The following is a 16,488-nucleotide window of genomic DNA, read 5'->3' on the forward strand; positions in this document are numbered from 1 at the left end:
CAAGTACTCAGGTATTTTCCCTATCTGTCCCAGCATCTAACTGTGGTAGCTGGGGCAATGGAGGGTTAAGTGACTTGTCCAGATTCATAAGGAGCAGTGCTAGGATCAAACTTACAACTTCAGGGTGCTGAGCAGCTGCTTTAATCACTAGACCACTCCCCTACTCCTCTGTTAATGTAACAGCAGGACAATCCTCCATGTCATCATTATTATGCTGTGTTCCACCTCTATCTAGTGTTGTTACTGTGCATGGTGTTTTAACACAAGTTAGCCATTCGTGTGGGTCCATGCTGGCTAACACATGGTAAAACCCATACTAGCTGCTCAATACAGTTTAGTAAAAGGGCTGCTTGATGAAATTTTGAGTACAGTATAATGTTAGGCACTCAGCCCTAATAAACTTTCAAAGAGGCCATTTTAGTAGCATAATTCTCAAAGTTAGAAGCATAAATCCTATGAATATTGGGTCCATTATTATTGGTTGTTTTTTTTGGGTTTTTTTTTAGGGGCTGGGGGTAGGGGGGATAATTTACATTATTATTGTTATTGCTCTTTGTGTAGTAATACCAAGCATTCCCTACTCCATGAAGCTTGCAATATAACTAAGATAGACTGATGAGCTGTATAGACAAAGACAAATGAACAGCAGGACCCTTTTTACTAAGCTGCAGTGGGTTTTACCAAACGAATGTCTTCTGCACTAGAAAAGACTGCCAGCAGAATAAAAATCTCACCTTAGCTGTCAAACACAGGAGTGAGAGTCACAACTGCTTGCCCTGGATCGATAGCGTAAAATGTTGCTACTTCTTGGGTTTTGGCCAGGTACTAGGGACCTGGATTGGTCATTGTGAGAGCGGGCTACTGGGCTTGATAGACCATTGGTCTGACCCAAGAAGGCTATTGTTATGTTCCTTTGTTCTTAAGCAGCAAGAACAATTGCACGACCAGCAGTCTGTTATTTCAGCTGCTCTCAATGGAGGTGCAGTGGTAGCCCCCTCCTCAATCTCTGATCTACCCCCCAACACCATCTTGGCACAAATCCCAACCCCTCAATGACTCATACCCAGCTCTCACCTGATAGGACACAACTAAGCTTCCCTAGAGGTGAAACCTCAACCTTCTGATGTTGGGGATAGGGATTGTGCCACTGGAGTACCAACCATCTAAGAGGCTTGGGTTTAGCTGTCAGGAGTGTTAGATTTGAGTCATCAGGGATGCAAGGTTTGTGCATAGGGGAATCTGACCTTCAAGAGGAGATCTTAGGAGAGGGGATTAGATGTGTGCGGGGGTATCAGGGAGATTTGTTGAATGCAGAGGAACAGTTCCATTATTTTTCCAATAACTGGTGAAACTTACTGGCCTGTAGTTTCCAGCTTCATCTCTGTGACCACTTTTGTGAAGTGGCGCTATGTCCATTCTTCTCCAATCCCAGGGAACCACTCATGTCTCCAAAGATTTATTGAACAAATCTTTAAGAGGACCTCTGAGCTCTCTCAATATCCTGGGATGGATCCCGTCCAATCCCATTGCTTTATCCACCTTCAATTTTTCAAGTTGTTCATAAATACTTCCTTCCGTGAACGACGCAATATCCACTCCATTCTCATGTGTAACTTTGCCAGCCAATCGCGGTCATTTTCTAGGATTTTCTTCCATGAACACAGAAGTATTTGTTTAGCATATTTGCTTTTTCCTTATCGCTCTCCACATAGCGGTTCATAGCTTCTTTCAGCCTCTCAATTCCATTGTCTCCCTCCTTTCATTAATATACCTGAAAACATTTTTGTCTCTTTGTTACATTTCTATTATTTCTCTTCTGCTTGCTCTTTCGCCAGACGTATCTCTCTCTCAGCTTTTTTCAGTATTCCTCTTCTTGAGTTTTTTATATTTCAGGAATGCAAATTTTTTTGAGGAGCATTTTTAATAGGACGTCTAAGTCCGACTTTGGATGTTTCCCGCAAAACGTCCAAAATTGAACTTCCAGAAGGGTCCATTTTTAAAAATGCTGGACATCCCAATTTTTTTTTTTTTTAAATCAAATAGTTGGACAATTTGGCCACCAGAACATCCAACTAGATGTCCAACATCTAACTTTATTCCCCATTTTCTACCACAATGCGATCCAAGTTGAAAATGTCCAAATGAAGCCCATTTAGATGTGGGAAAGGCCAGCTTTCTAATGGACTGGCCACACAGACATGCCAACAGAACATTGGGGCACATTAGAAGGCACTGCTGTGAACTTTACATAAACAGTGCCAGAAGTACATCTCTCCATAACTCCCTTATAAAGTATGGTAAGCCCTCCGAAAACTCCCCCCAAACCTACTATACCCACTTGTCCCACTACCCCAATATCCCTTATGGCTGCAGGTGGTACCTCTACAGCAGTATAGAAGGGTTTTGGTGGGTTTTGTTGGGCTCACACTTTCCACCATAATTGTAATGCTTAGAGTGGCTTACAGGCCTTGCTCCTCCTCTCTATGATTCACTAGCCACCCACCTGACTACTTAAGACACTTGTGTGATGCTCTGCTAGTCTTTCCCATAGCAAATGCTGCTGTTCTAGAACCAGGTATGTGCTGTTTCATTCAGATTTTGAGGGAGTGGTAGGGAGTCAGTGACCACTGGGGTAGTGTGAGGGCTCATTACTTAATCCTTCTAGTGATCATCTGGTTAGTTTGGGTACCCTTTTGGCACTTAGATGCTTCTCAAACATGTCTATTTGAAAACATCTAAGTTCTATCTAGGACATCCTGGGAAAGGTTTGATTATACCCGCAGGACATCCAAATCTAAGTCCACCCAAAACCCGCCTATTCCCTGCCCATGGAATGCCTTCCAACATGCCCATTTCTACTCTGGATGCACAGTAGGTAAGATGTCCAGAAAGTCAGCTTGGACATTTTGAAAATGAGCCCCTTTGCCTTTATTTGTCACTAGTTTGGAGAATAATATTGGTTTCCTAGTTACCTTGTTTTTATTTATTTTTCTCACATATAGGTCAATAGCCATTTTTATTTCTTCTTTCAGCATGGACCACTGTTTTTCCACTTCTCTTATGTCTTCCCATCCTAAAAGCTCTTTCTTCAGGTACTCCCTATTTTATTAAAGTCCATACGTTTCAATCTAGGACTGAGTTTTGGGTGGCCACCCTCTACTCTAGGTGTTATATCAAACCAAACAATCTGATAATCCCTGCTTCCCAGGTGGGCACCACTCAGACATTAGAGATACTCTCCCCATTAGTATGCACCAGATCCAATATCGCTTTTTCCCTCTTGGGTTCCATCACCATGTGTCCGAGCAGAGCCCCTTGAAGGGCATCCACGATCTCTCTACTTCTTTCTGAATGTGCAGATGGATGTTTCTAGTCCCTATCTGGCAGGTTGAAATCTTCTAACAGCAGCACCTCTCCTTTCTTTCCCAACTTTTGGATATCTGAAACCAGATCTTTATCAATTTGCTGCAATTGAGTCAGAGGTCTGTAGACAACACCCATCCATATAGCTTCTTCCTTTCCCCAGGCCCCCTGCATTTTAGTCACTTGGATATTGGTCTTTACATAGAGAGCTACTCCTCTGCCTTTTTAACTACGAGTCGTATCTCTGTCCTTCCTATAATGATTATACCTCAATATGTTTGCATCCCATCCATGGGAATCAATGAGCCATGTCTGTGATAACAATATCCAAGTGTGCCTCTAACATCAGGTATTACAGATCACAAACTCTGTTGCTTAGACTGTGAGCATTTGTAGTCATTGGTTTCCAGTTACCTTTCAGTGGAACTCATAACATAACAATCAGCTTATATACCATGAAGTTCTATGCAGTTAACAAAAGTTTATAATAGTGTATACAACTGAATAAATTGAAAATTACATAACTTAAAGACTCACAGAATAGATTACTAAAGTATAATGTCCATAGACATGGAAATTAATTACCCAAATATTAAAGAAACAAATGTCTTTAAATTTCTTCTAAATTTCACATAAGAACTCGAAGACATGATTAGATTTTCCAAATCCTTGCCCCATAATGCTGCCTGATATGACAAAAGATGATGATGATGTTTTTTAAATTTGCAATCTTTAACAGGCAGGAAGACAAAGTTAAGGTGCGAATTTCTCCTATGTTTCTTATTTGCAAAAGTAAAGAGATCAATCAGGTATTTGGGAGAAAGTCCAAACAGAACTTTGAAACAAAAACAACCAAATTTAAACTTCACACACGCCTCCACTGGCAACCGGTAAAATGGCGTTATATGATCATGCTTCTTCAGCCCAAATATCAATCTAACAGCCACATTCTGAACCATCCGCAGTCGCTGCATATTTCTTTGAGAAATTCCTAGATAAACAATATTGCAGGGGGCGGAGCTTAGCTGCCAACAGGAATGGACGCATGATCTGTTAGCTTTCAAGTTCAAGTTCAAGTTTATTTGATAAATCGCTTATTTAAAAAATTCTAAGCGATGAACAATATTAAAACAAAATATAGGGAAACAAACAAATTTTAAAACAATTTTAAAACAATGTTAGACAACAAATATTATTAAGACACAAGTAAAAATTCAAAGTGCTAAGAGAGTTTCTTTATACATGTGGCTTAGTGACAAACAAGATATAAAAGGGAAAAGGGAAAAAGTTACAATATTCTAAGCAAGAAAAAACATAAAAGGGATAAAAACACAGGGAGGGGGGAGGAAATTGAGGAGAAAAAAAACACATTAGTTTGGACGTTTAATTATTAAAAGCATCGTTAAATAAGAATGTTTTTAAAAGTTTTTAAAAAGAGATAAGGTCTTTTTCTTGTCTGATATAAAGTGGCAAAGCATTCCAGGTTTGAGGAGCTATAACAGAGAACATTTCATTTCTCCTTGTTCCCACAATTTTTAGGGATGGAACCGATAGTAGATCTTGAGATGATGATCGAAGAGATCGAGATAAATGATATGGAGTGATCATTCTAGATAAAAACTGTGGTTCATTAAATAATAGTATTTTAAATACCAGAAATGCTATTTTAAAGGTAATTCGATGATTGATAGGCAACAAATGGGACTTAATTAATAGCGGTGTTACGTGATCGTATTTTTGTGCTTTATGAATGAGTTTTACTGCTATATTTTGGATTATTTGAAGTCTCTTCTTTTCTTTTTGCGGTATATTGAATAATAGAGAATTACAGTAATCTAATCTAGAAATGATCATAGAATGAATAAGTATATTGATGGATTTGGGTTCTAAGAAAGCTGAGATGGATCGTATCAGTCGGAGTTTATAAAAACAGGATTTAACAGTGTGACTGATGTGATCATGAAAAGAAAGATTAGTGTCAATGATTACACCTTCCCTATAGCATTGAAAGGCTTAACTGTTGTTAATTTATCTTTTTCAAAATGATTATTCGTTGGAGTGATAGCTAAGTAATATGACATCCAAAAAACAAACGAAATTGGAGAATGCTTTTTCCAACAGTGGAGCAAAAAGATCAAAGCAGGATCCTCCAACGCCTTCAAAGGTACCATTACCAGCTGACCAGAGTGAAGGTGATCCAGTGATGTTGTAATTATAGAAAATATTGATATAGTACAAGGGCATACTGAAAAATTGAATTTAATTCAGACAGAGTTGCTCAATCTGTCACAAAAATTATCAGTGTGCTTTGTTAGAGTGGATCAATTAGAGCACAGAGTCCAAGGCTGTGAAGAGGAAATAACAGCTGACAGGCACTGGTCCAACTTTACAAAGGTGCAATGGCTGGACATGAACAGACTCTACAGAAAATACAGTCGAGCGTCATGCGACCTGAACAACTGCCCGTCATATCTACTGACAAACGCATCCCCCAAATTTAGAGCTTGCCTCTTGCAATGGATCCAAACAACTCTCATGGAAGGCCAATTCCCACAAGACCTAGGGGAAATCATAATCACCCCAATATTGAAAGATCCCAAAGGACCAATAGACACCCCCTCCAACTACAGACCCATCGCCTCAATTCCATTATATGTTAAACTAATAGAAGGTCTGGTTGCCAAATACCTCACCAACTACCTTGAAGACCACAACCTACTCCACCCAACTCAATCGGGGTTCAGATCTAACCACAGCACCGAGACACTGCTAGCTTCCCTTCTAGATATAGCCAGACAGCACCTTAGCAAAGGAAGAAGGATGCTGATAATTCAACTCGACCTCTCTGCCGCATTCGACCTGGTCGACCACACCATACTTCTTCAGATATTAGAAGCAATAGGGATCACAGGCGAAGTATACAACTGGTTTCAAGGATTCCTTAAAACAAGAACATACAGAGTAAAAACAAAGGATCTTATATCGGAGCCTTGGACCAACCCCTGCAGAGTACCCCAAGGTTCCCCACTGTCACCCATGCTCTTCAATCTTTACATTTCCTCCCTCGGTACCCTGTTAGACAAACTCAAAGTAACTTCATTCAGCTATGCAGACGATATCACCATACTCCTCCCCTTTGACACACAAGACCCCACCAAATCAGGCACCCTGGAAAAAACTCTAGAAGCAGTGGAAAAATGGATGACAGAACATAAACTGAAGCTCAACCCAGATAAAACTAAATTTCTACTGCTTGAAAAGGACAAAACCCCTTCTATAACTGAGCTAGAAATAAAAACCACCAAATATCCCCTACAACCCACTCTCAAACTCCTTGGAGTAACAGTAGACAGAGGTTGCACTCTTCAGGTGCAAATCAACAAAATCACACAAAAAGCTTTCTTCACCATGCGCAACCTTCGCAAAATCAGAAAATTCTTTGAAAAAGAACAATTCAGACTCATAGTTCAATACCTAGTCCTAAGTCTATTGGATTACTGCAATATCCTCTACCTTTCTTGTCCTACCTACCTAATAAAACAACTACAGACCGTGCAGAACACTGCCCTCAGAATGATCTATTCCCTTGGAAAATTTGACCACATCACCAACGCCTTCCTTGACTCACACTGGCTTCCAATACAAGCCCGCATCCAATTCAAACTATACTGTATTTTATTCAAAACCTTAAACGGAACGGCACCCACCCACCTAAACAACCGTCTAAACAGGAACCTCTCAACCAGACAGAGGAGAACCCAATCCCCTTTCTCCTTCCCCCCTTTTAAAGGAACTAAACGCAAAAAGATGTATGACAACTTACTTGCAACACATGCAGCTAAATTGGACCCCTCCATCACCAACCTACTGACAACACCAACTGACCTCAAGGCTTTCCGCAAAGAAATCAAGACCCTACTATTCAAGAAATTCACCCAAACGTCCTAATCCCTTCCTTTTCCCCTCTCTCCCCCTCTTAGAATCTACTCATCAAAATTGCTTTAGACCTTACGCCTTAATTGTAATTTGTATTTCTCTTCCTGGAAATGTCCAGTTATCGTTCTGATGTAATCCGCTTAGAACTGAAAGGTACAGGAGGAATATAAGCCAGTAATGTAATGTAATGTAACTAAGGCTACAGCAGACAGAAAAACAATTAACCACCTGGTTAAGGATCTGGAGCAAGCTGAAAATTATAGTAGAAGGAATAATATCCATCTTCTGGGGCTTCCTGAGGGTATTGAAGGTATAAATGTGGTCTGCTACCTAAAATGTTATCATTAAAATTCACCTTCCCTCTAGAGATTGAAAGAGCCCATCAGATCCCTGTTTATAGATCTAGCAGCCAGAAAGGTCCAAGACCACTGACAACAGAGCACTAGGACCCAAAACAGAAAACATAAAAAATTGGATAAAAACAGAAAAACTTGACTGCCTATTCCTCACTGAAACCTGGTTAACCTCAGACACAGACCCAAGAATAAAAGAAGTATGCCCGCCGGGATACAAAATAACAGTAACCTGCAGAGAAAAAAAAAGAGGAGGAGGACTAGCAATAATAATCAAGAATTCCCTAACTCTAAACATACTTGAAAAAACATCCACCCCGCAAATGGATTTCCTAGCGTGTCATCTCACAAACCCAACACTAAAAAACTCACTAAACTGCTTGCTCTGCTACATAACACCAGGAAACTGGACCACAGTGAGACCTGAATTTGAAAACTTCATCTACCAAAACTCATTAACAGCAGAATATAACCTCATCCTAGGAGACCTAAACCTACACCTAGAAGACACAACCTCCACACCAGCAAATAACTGTCTATCCTTCCTCAATGCCTTATCCTTCCAGATCCTAAATCCACAAACCACCCATGAAAAAGGTCATCAACTGGACATCGCTGCATTCATGACTCACCAACCATCCAATCCAGCAATCCAAACTCCTAACGGAACATGGTCCCCTTCCCTATGGTCAGACCACTACACATACAACTTCAACATCAACTGGACCATGACCAAACACACACCTCAATCAAAAAAAACCACATATACCACACGCAAACATATCGACCCAACCATTTTTTGGTCAAATGTAGACGAAACTATCCAAGACTGCGACCCAAAAAACTTCATCTCCCACTGGAAAAATGTGTCCACCAACATCCTTGATGATCTGGCCCCCCTACAAACCAAAACCAGAACCAGCAGGAAATCAGACCAATGGTTTGATAATGAACTACTCCAACTCAAAAGACAGTGTAGAAGATTAGAAAGAAAATGGAGAAAAAAGAACCAAGATCAAACAAAAACCGAATGGAAAAAAATCAACAAACAATACAAAATTCAACTAAGGGATAAGAGGAAAAGCTACTATACTAATCTCATAGGCACGGAAACCCAAGACTCCAAAAAAATATTCCAAATCCTGAAAGAATTAACAGACACCAAACCATACACAACCACCACGAACACACCTCCACCATCACCCACCCTCTTAGCAGAACACTTCAAGAACAAAATTACCAACACCAGAGCCACTCTCATCCTTAACCCATCCCATCAAAACCCAATCACAATCCACCCTTCAGGAAAAGAGGCATCTGCAGCAGACAGAATTTGGACTCAATTCCCCAACATACAATGGTCAGAATTCAACAAATTCTACAAAAAATACAGCCATGCCTCCTGTGACCTCAACCATTGCCCCTCATATCTCCTTACCACCTCGAGTGTAAAATTCCGCACCATAATTCTACAATGGATTCAATTCACGCTCACAGAAGGCACATTCCCTGCTGACCTCAGCGAAATCATCATCACCCCAATCCAAAAAGACCCAAAAGCACCACAAAACCTCCCATCTAACTTTAGACCTATAGCATCAATTCCACTATATGTCAAAATTATAGAAGGCCTAGTAGCCAAACTCCTCAACAACTACATAGATGACCACAACCTACTCCACCCCATGCAATCAGGCTTCAGAACAAATTTCAGTACAGAGACACTACTAGGCTCCCTTATGGATACCGTCAGACAACACCTTAGTACAGGGAAAAAAATGCTTCTCATACAACTGGACCTAACTGCGGCATTCGACTTAGTGGATCACAACATCCTTCTACAGATCTTAGACGCAATAGGCATCTCAGATAAAGTATACTCTTGGTTTGAAGGATTCCTAAAACTCAGAACCTACAGTGTAAAATCAAACAAAGAAAAGTCAGAATCCTGGTCAAACCCCTGCGGCGTACCACAAGGATCTCCACTATCCCCCACCCTCTTCAATCTCTACACTGCTTCTCTAGGAACGCATCTGGACAATCTGGGCATAACCACTTATAGTTATGCTGATGACATCACCATCCTCATCCCATACGATCATTCTAAACCTACCATGACAGACAAACTTCACCAAACACTTGAAACAGTCACAACCTGGATGAAAAATCACAAACTTAAACTCAACCAAGACAAAACAAAATTCATCCTTCTCGAAAATGACAAGATCCAAACCACAACCAACTTAGACATAAACGCAATCAAATACCCCATCCAAACCACCATAAAACTACTCGGCATGACCATAGACAGATGCTGCACTATGCAACCGCAAATAAATAAAACAATTCAGAAATCATTCGCAGTCATGAGAAATCTGAGACAAGTCCGAAAATTCTTTGAAAGAACACAATTCCAACTTATAGTACAATCCCTAATACTAGGTATATTGGACTACTGCAACATCCTCTTCCTTCCTTGCCCTGCAACTACGATCAAACAACTCCAAACAATCCAAAATACAGCATTGAGACTCATCTACTCATTGAAAAAACATGACCACATCACTGAAGCCTTCATCAACTCACACTGGCTTCCAATCCAAGAAAGAATCCAATTCAAATTCTACTGCATACTATTTAAAACCCTACACGGAGACAGCCCATCATACTTGAACAATCGCCTCATCCAAGCACCCACTACAAGACACAGAAAAACGCACTCCCCATTCATACCCCCCCCAATCAAGGAAGTAAAAAGAACAAAACTACACGACGGCCTCCTAGCCACCCAAGCCGCAAGGCTGGACAACAAGATCTCCAACCTCTTGATGACCACCCCAGACTATAAGACGTTCAGAAAAGAATTAAAAACCACACTTTTCAAGAAATTCCTGAAGCAGCAATAACATCACGACCGTTTAATAACTCTAAAACTGACATTTGACCTACCCATTACTGCACGAATAATAACAAAAGAACTTCCACTATGACCACCTATTAACTCTTTCACAAACCACCTCACCCTCAACAACCCGCTAAATGTTTATAAGATCTACAACTTACCTCTCTTGCTAATCATTGTAACTCTGTTTTTTTAAATTAACCTTTTGTAATCCGCCTTGAACCGCAAGGTAATGGCGGAATAGAAATCCCTAATGTAATGTAATGTAATGTAATTAGGCTCCTGAGATACCAACAAATGCTGCAAATATTATCATCAGCCAAGCAAAATAAGTCTCTCAAGTGGCAGGAACATAAGATACTGATTATACCTGACTTTGAAAAGTATACGGCTTCAGTGAGGAAGGAGTTCTTACTCATGAGATCACAGTCTAAGCAAATGGGAGCAAAGTATGGACTTTTTTATCCTGCTACTATGCGGGTGACTGTGAACAACAAAACTACTAATTTTGATGATCCAAAAAAATTAAAGGAATTTATTGCTGGACAGGAGGTACAAATGGACTGAGATGAGAATTGATTTGGGAGGACATTCTTTAAAGTGACAGATGTGAATTATAATGGATATCAGCTGATTTTTGGAGACTTTGACAAACAGGAAGGAAATGAAATTACTTTAATAAAATGCCATTGGCTACATGAAGGGACAGTTGATTTAGAATCTTTTAAAGGAAAAACTAATTTTTTCTAACTGCCTTGAGGCTTGTCTTCATGGATTCCATTCTAGTAACAGTTGCTGGCTTCAGCGTTAATGGATTCTGATTGGGTAGGTTCTGTTCCTAAAAGATCTCTATGACCTTATATACATTAAGATTTGGAAGCTAGTATACGATGTTTATAAGGGAGTCAATATATATTAAGAAACATAACTCTATTGGTAAAGTTCTAGACCTGATTGGACTCTTGAGTATATATTATATGCCCAGTACTGCGCTATTGGTTGGAATTAGGATAGCTCTGCCTCTTATACATCTTTGACCTCTTTAAGCGGTGCTAAGCTTAAGGCAGAAGTTTTCCAGTATAATATCGCTGTTGAACTCCGAGTCTGGGTCTCTGAGGTACCTTTCCTTCTGTTCAGCCTGAAATCCAGTCTACCACGCACGAAGAAAGAAGTGCACGAAGCGCTGATCCGCTGAGCATTCTTGCCTGGGCTTCACTCCTCCAAGCGGGAAGAGAAGATTAAACACAGGGCTGCAAACAGCTGATGGCCAGTGCGGGCATTCTGCATTGTGGTGCTGTGGGCACAGTGGGGGTGGGATTCAGGGGGTCAGTGGGCCGCAGGTAGGAGGAAGCCGGGTAGTGTGAGGGGGTGCAGTGCGCTGTGGCAGCAGCCTCGGCATTGGGATGCCGTGGGACCGAGTTTTGAAGGGGGGGTTGCTTCTTCGGGGACTGGGTTGCTTGTTATTTTTTGGTCCTTGGGGGGTCAGGCTGCTCTTGCTCCAGAGTGGGCGGGGTGTTGCGCTGTGCCGTTCCTGCCCCTATCCAGTTCTTTCCTTGTTCGTGGTTTGCCGGTTCCTGGGTCCTGCTCCTGCCATGTCTGGGGTGTTGTGGTGTAGGGTGTTTACAGATGTGGTGAAACTGACCATGTAGCCATCAATTGCAGTAAGACAAGTGAAGTCAACTGTTACCACTGCGGAGAGTCAGGGCACCTTGCACCTTGAAGCTACAACTTAATATTTTCCTTTTACTTTGGTTGATTATTTGATTTTTCTTCTGTGATTTTCATTTAGTTTATGCTGTTTTATTTCAAATGCTAACCCTATTTATTTATTTATTTACCTATTGTACTGGATACAAATTATCATTAACAACATATGTTCATTTAGATGATGAAATGGAAACCTTTTTTTGGTTTATTTAACTTTGGGGTTTGCTTTTAATTTCATAATTACCTGTGATGGGTTAACTAATGGGATTCTTAAAAAGCCTAGCTATTCAATTGATTATTATGCTGGAAGAGAATATGAGGGATTTTAGGGCTGGGGGGTTGTTATAGTTATTAAAGGGTTTAATTAGAAATGGGGAAGGTAGCATAAGATGATAGATGATTGTAATTTATATTGATACAATGCTTAATTGATTATATTAATCATATTTTAACTGAATGCATTAAATACAGTGGGAAATTGTATGGGAAAGGAACTTAAATTATTTATTTTTATGAATTTAAAAGTGCGCGAGTGCCTATAGTTACTTGCAATTACCCTAATTTTACTAGGCCTTTCTTCCTGTTGGGCAGATGAAATTCTAAGGGATACCGCTTCATTATCGATTTTTTGTACCATCTGAGTAATATGTATTGAATGTACTTTTGGGTAAAGGGAATTCACAAGCCCACCACAAATTAGATAAAATGCTAGGAACAATAGACAATTCATGATTACACCTAATGTGCTTCTTCTTTATTAAACTTATATCAAATTAATTTATAAATATCACACCAATTTTCTAAAAACTGCTTTAAAACATCCACTTATCTGACAGGAGTCCTGCAACAATTCAAGATTACTCCCACCAAGGCACAAGTAAAAAGTGCATTTAATAAGTGCAAGAAGGAGGCGGAGCAAACTCCCATGCCCGAGCTCAGCTGATGTTACCGGCAAGATGGAGAGCAGCTCCCGCTCTCAGATTTTAAAGTCCAGCCGCATCTGACGTGTGCAAGAGGGGGGGTGGGGCGGAGCAGACTCCCACGCTCGAGCTCAGCTGATGCTTTTGGTTGGTTTCACTTCCTGTTGCATTTCTAAGAAGTGAGTTGCTAAGATTATTGTTCACATTGCTATCTTTACTACTATCATATCCTGTCTTTTACTGGGGGTGGTCTTTTACTGGGGGTGGTCCTGCTTACATGCACCACCACCACCTTGAAGTTTAATTGCCTAGAAACATATTACCTGAATTTCTTAGCAAGGATTCTTTTTCATGCTATAGTATGATGTAGCCAATAATTACAAGCTAGTCTCTTGTTTTTCCCTGTATTACCCCATCTTCCAATATACCTAAAATCTTACTAATAATACCATGCTTAGAGCCACCTATTGAGGTTCTCTGTATTTTGTACTATTTCCTCTCCCTTTCTATAAGTTGGCAATACTTCTGAAAAAGCTACAGTCTTTACAAAAGTTTTAAAACCTTCCCCAGCTCCTAAAAAGCCTTTTGTGCGGCAAGTGGGGAGTTGTTGGCCAAGTTATTTGTTCCCATGTGGATAACAACATCAGTGTTAGAATTCTTAGTTTCTTTCGTAATTATAGTTAGTATTTGCCTGGTATTCCTTTTAGCCAAGGATCCTGGAAGGCAATAGCTTTCTGTTTTGGGCTTTATTTGTGCTCTGAGTGTTCTTTTCCTCTCAAGTTATCTTCACTTGTTCTAGTTCCATCTCAATTCTTGTTTTGGGGGGGAGGAGGGGAGGGCATTGCAATGCTCTAATGCAGTGGTTCCCAACCCTGTCCTGGAGGAACACCAGGCCAATTGGGTTTTCAGGCTAGCCCTAATGAATATGAATGAAGCTAATTTGCATGCCTATCACTTCCACCATATGCAAATCTCTCTCATGTATATTCATTAGGGCTAGCCTGAAAACCCGATTGGCCTGGTGTTCCTCCAGGACAGGGTTGGGAATCACTGCTCTAATGGAACAAAGGAATTCTTTAGAGGTAGGAATTGTGATGGTGGATGTTTCTGTGTCACATATGACAGTCTACCAGAGCAACTATGAGCCATTTTATTCCTGGGAGTTGCCTTGTCTCTCCCCCCGCAAACCCCCTCCCCCCTGTAGCGGGAGAGATGCCTACTCTCTCCTGCTGCCATGCAGCCCCCCCTTCAGCAGCAAGAGAGATGTCCATTCTCTCCTGCTTCATCACAACAACCTCCCCCTCCCGCCTCTGACCCCTCTTCCCTCGTACCTTTAGATGGGGGACTGGAGGAATGCCTACTCCCTCCAGTCAGCTGGCCTGCCTCTTCAAAAAATGAGCCTTCTCCTCCATGGTGAATCCTGGAATGTACTGGGGAAGGGCTTGAAGCTCTGATTGGCCCAGATTTTTTAAGAAGGAGGCATGCCAGCTGACTGGAGGGAGTAGGCATCCCTCTGGTCAGCCATCTAAAGGTGCGGGGGGGGGGAAGGGTTGTGATGCAGCGGAAAAGGGCATCTCTCCTGCTGCTGAAGAGGTGGTTAGCTTGGCAGTGGTAGAGAGTGGAAATCTCTCCCGCTGCATGGGAGAGTCTTGGCGGTGGGAGAGAGTAGGCACCTCTCCCGCTGCTGAGGGGGAGGGGGCAACTTGTTTGCGGCGGGAGAGAGTAGGCATCACTTCTGCTGCATGGGGGGGTTTGTGACGGGAGAGAATAGGCATCTCTTTTGCTGCTGCTGCGGGGAAGTGGGGGTCGATTAGTGGCGGAAGAGGAGGCATTGTGTGGCAGTGGGAGAGATTGAATATCTCTTCCACTGTTGTTGTGGGTTTTTTTTTGGGGGGGTCACATTTTTTGGGGGGGTCACATTTTTTTCTTTCAGATGTGTATTTGTATTAGTTTCTTGTCTGTTTGTTTTCTGTACTGGTACTGGTTTATTACTTTGTTGTGCTTGCCTTCTGTTTTATATGCTGCATCTTGTTTGCTAATAAAGAGATTTCACAAAAAAAAAGAAGTATCTTGCTAACTTGTAAACTGCTTAGATTAAACTTCTGTTTATATTTATTTATTTTTATTTATTTTAAAAAATTTCTATACCGTTAAAACTAAATGGTTTACATAATTTACATACATAATTTTAAAACAAAAACATAATAAAATAGACATACAAACAATCCTCAGAAATCATATCTACAAACTAATACCATGGCTTGTATAAAAAAAGATCAAGAATAGTTCATCAACTCTTCCAGAGAGGAAAATTATTGGCTAGAAAAAGGCATCTACAAATAATTGCATCTTGAGTAATTTCCTAAACATGCCCTTTTCACGGTAATTTTGTATATCAAATAAATTGAATTTGAACACTACATTGTTAACTGCCAAACTATTTTTTTATGGTTACTATATATATGACTGCACATTTACTTTGTATGCTCTTTGCAATTCTGCATTCCACTTTGTCAAACTTAATCTTTAGTATTATAATGGATAACTGCAATGACATTCTATTGTTCGTAAATGTTGTTGTTTCATTACATACTTTAGTAGTTTAATGCAATTTCCATTCATTTTGATCTGCTATGGGTACATTTTGTCGTGGGTCATGGACAGTGACTTGTGACGAAAGCACGCATTTCCAGAAGTCCAGGAGATATTGTTTATTTATTTATTAATTTAAATAGTAATCTAATCTTATTTGGGCTCCTCTCCTGAGATATTGTGATAAATGATTTAGCCCGATTTTGCTAAATGGTTAATGTATTGATTTACACATTTTATTTCATGCTTGCATTTGTTTACCACTCTCATGTGTACATTTTAATTTTAATTACTCATTTTGATTTATGCATTGATTTAATTTCTTGTACCTTTATATCTTAGATAACACAGTGTTGTTGTTTGTAACCCATCCCTATGAACATGTACCCTTATATATTTTGAAATACAATAAAACTTCTTGAACTTAAAAAAAAAAAATAGTAATCTAAAAAAAAAAAAATACAAATCAAAGCAATATCAGGATTTATTTAGGTACAAAGGTGTTATTGATAGCACAGGCTCACAAAAGTGAGAGCCAGACCCTACATGGTCTATGTTTCGTCAAATTATCCACCTTCATCAGGGGTTCTAGATCAATTTGCACAAGTTGTATGGTACCTAACACCTCAGATCAACTTTTAAAATGTGTTGTATGCGAGCCAAATTGTCCAAATGAAAATGAAACAGACCTGTTTCATTTGGACAATTTCGTTGG

The sequence above is a fragment of the Geotrypetes seraphini genome, chromosome 1 (assembly GCF_902459505.1).
Source record: "Geotrypetes seraphini chromosome 1, aGeoSer1.1, whole genome shotgun sequence".
Classification (NCBI taxonomy): Eukaryota; Metazoa; Chordata; class Amphibia; order Gymnophiona; family Dermophiidae; genus Geotrypetes; species Geotrypetes seraphini.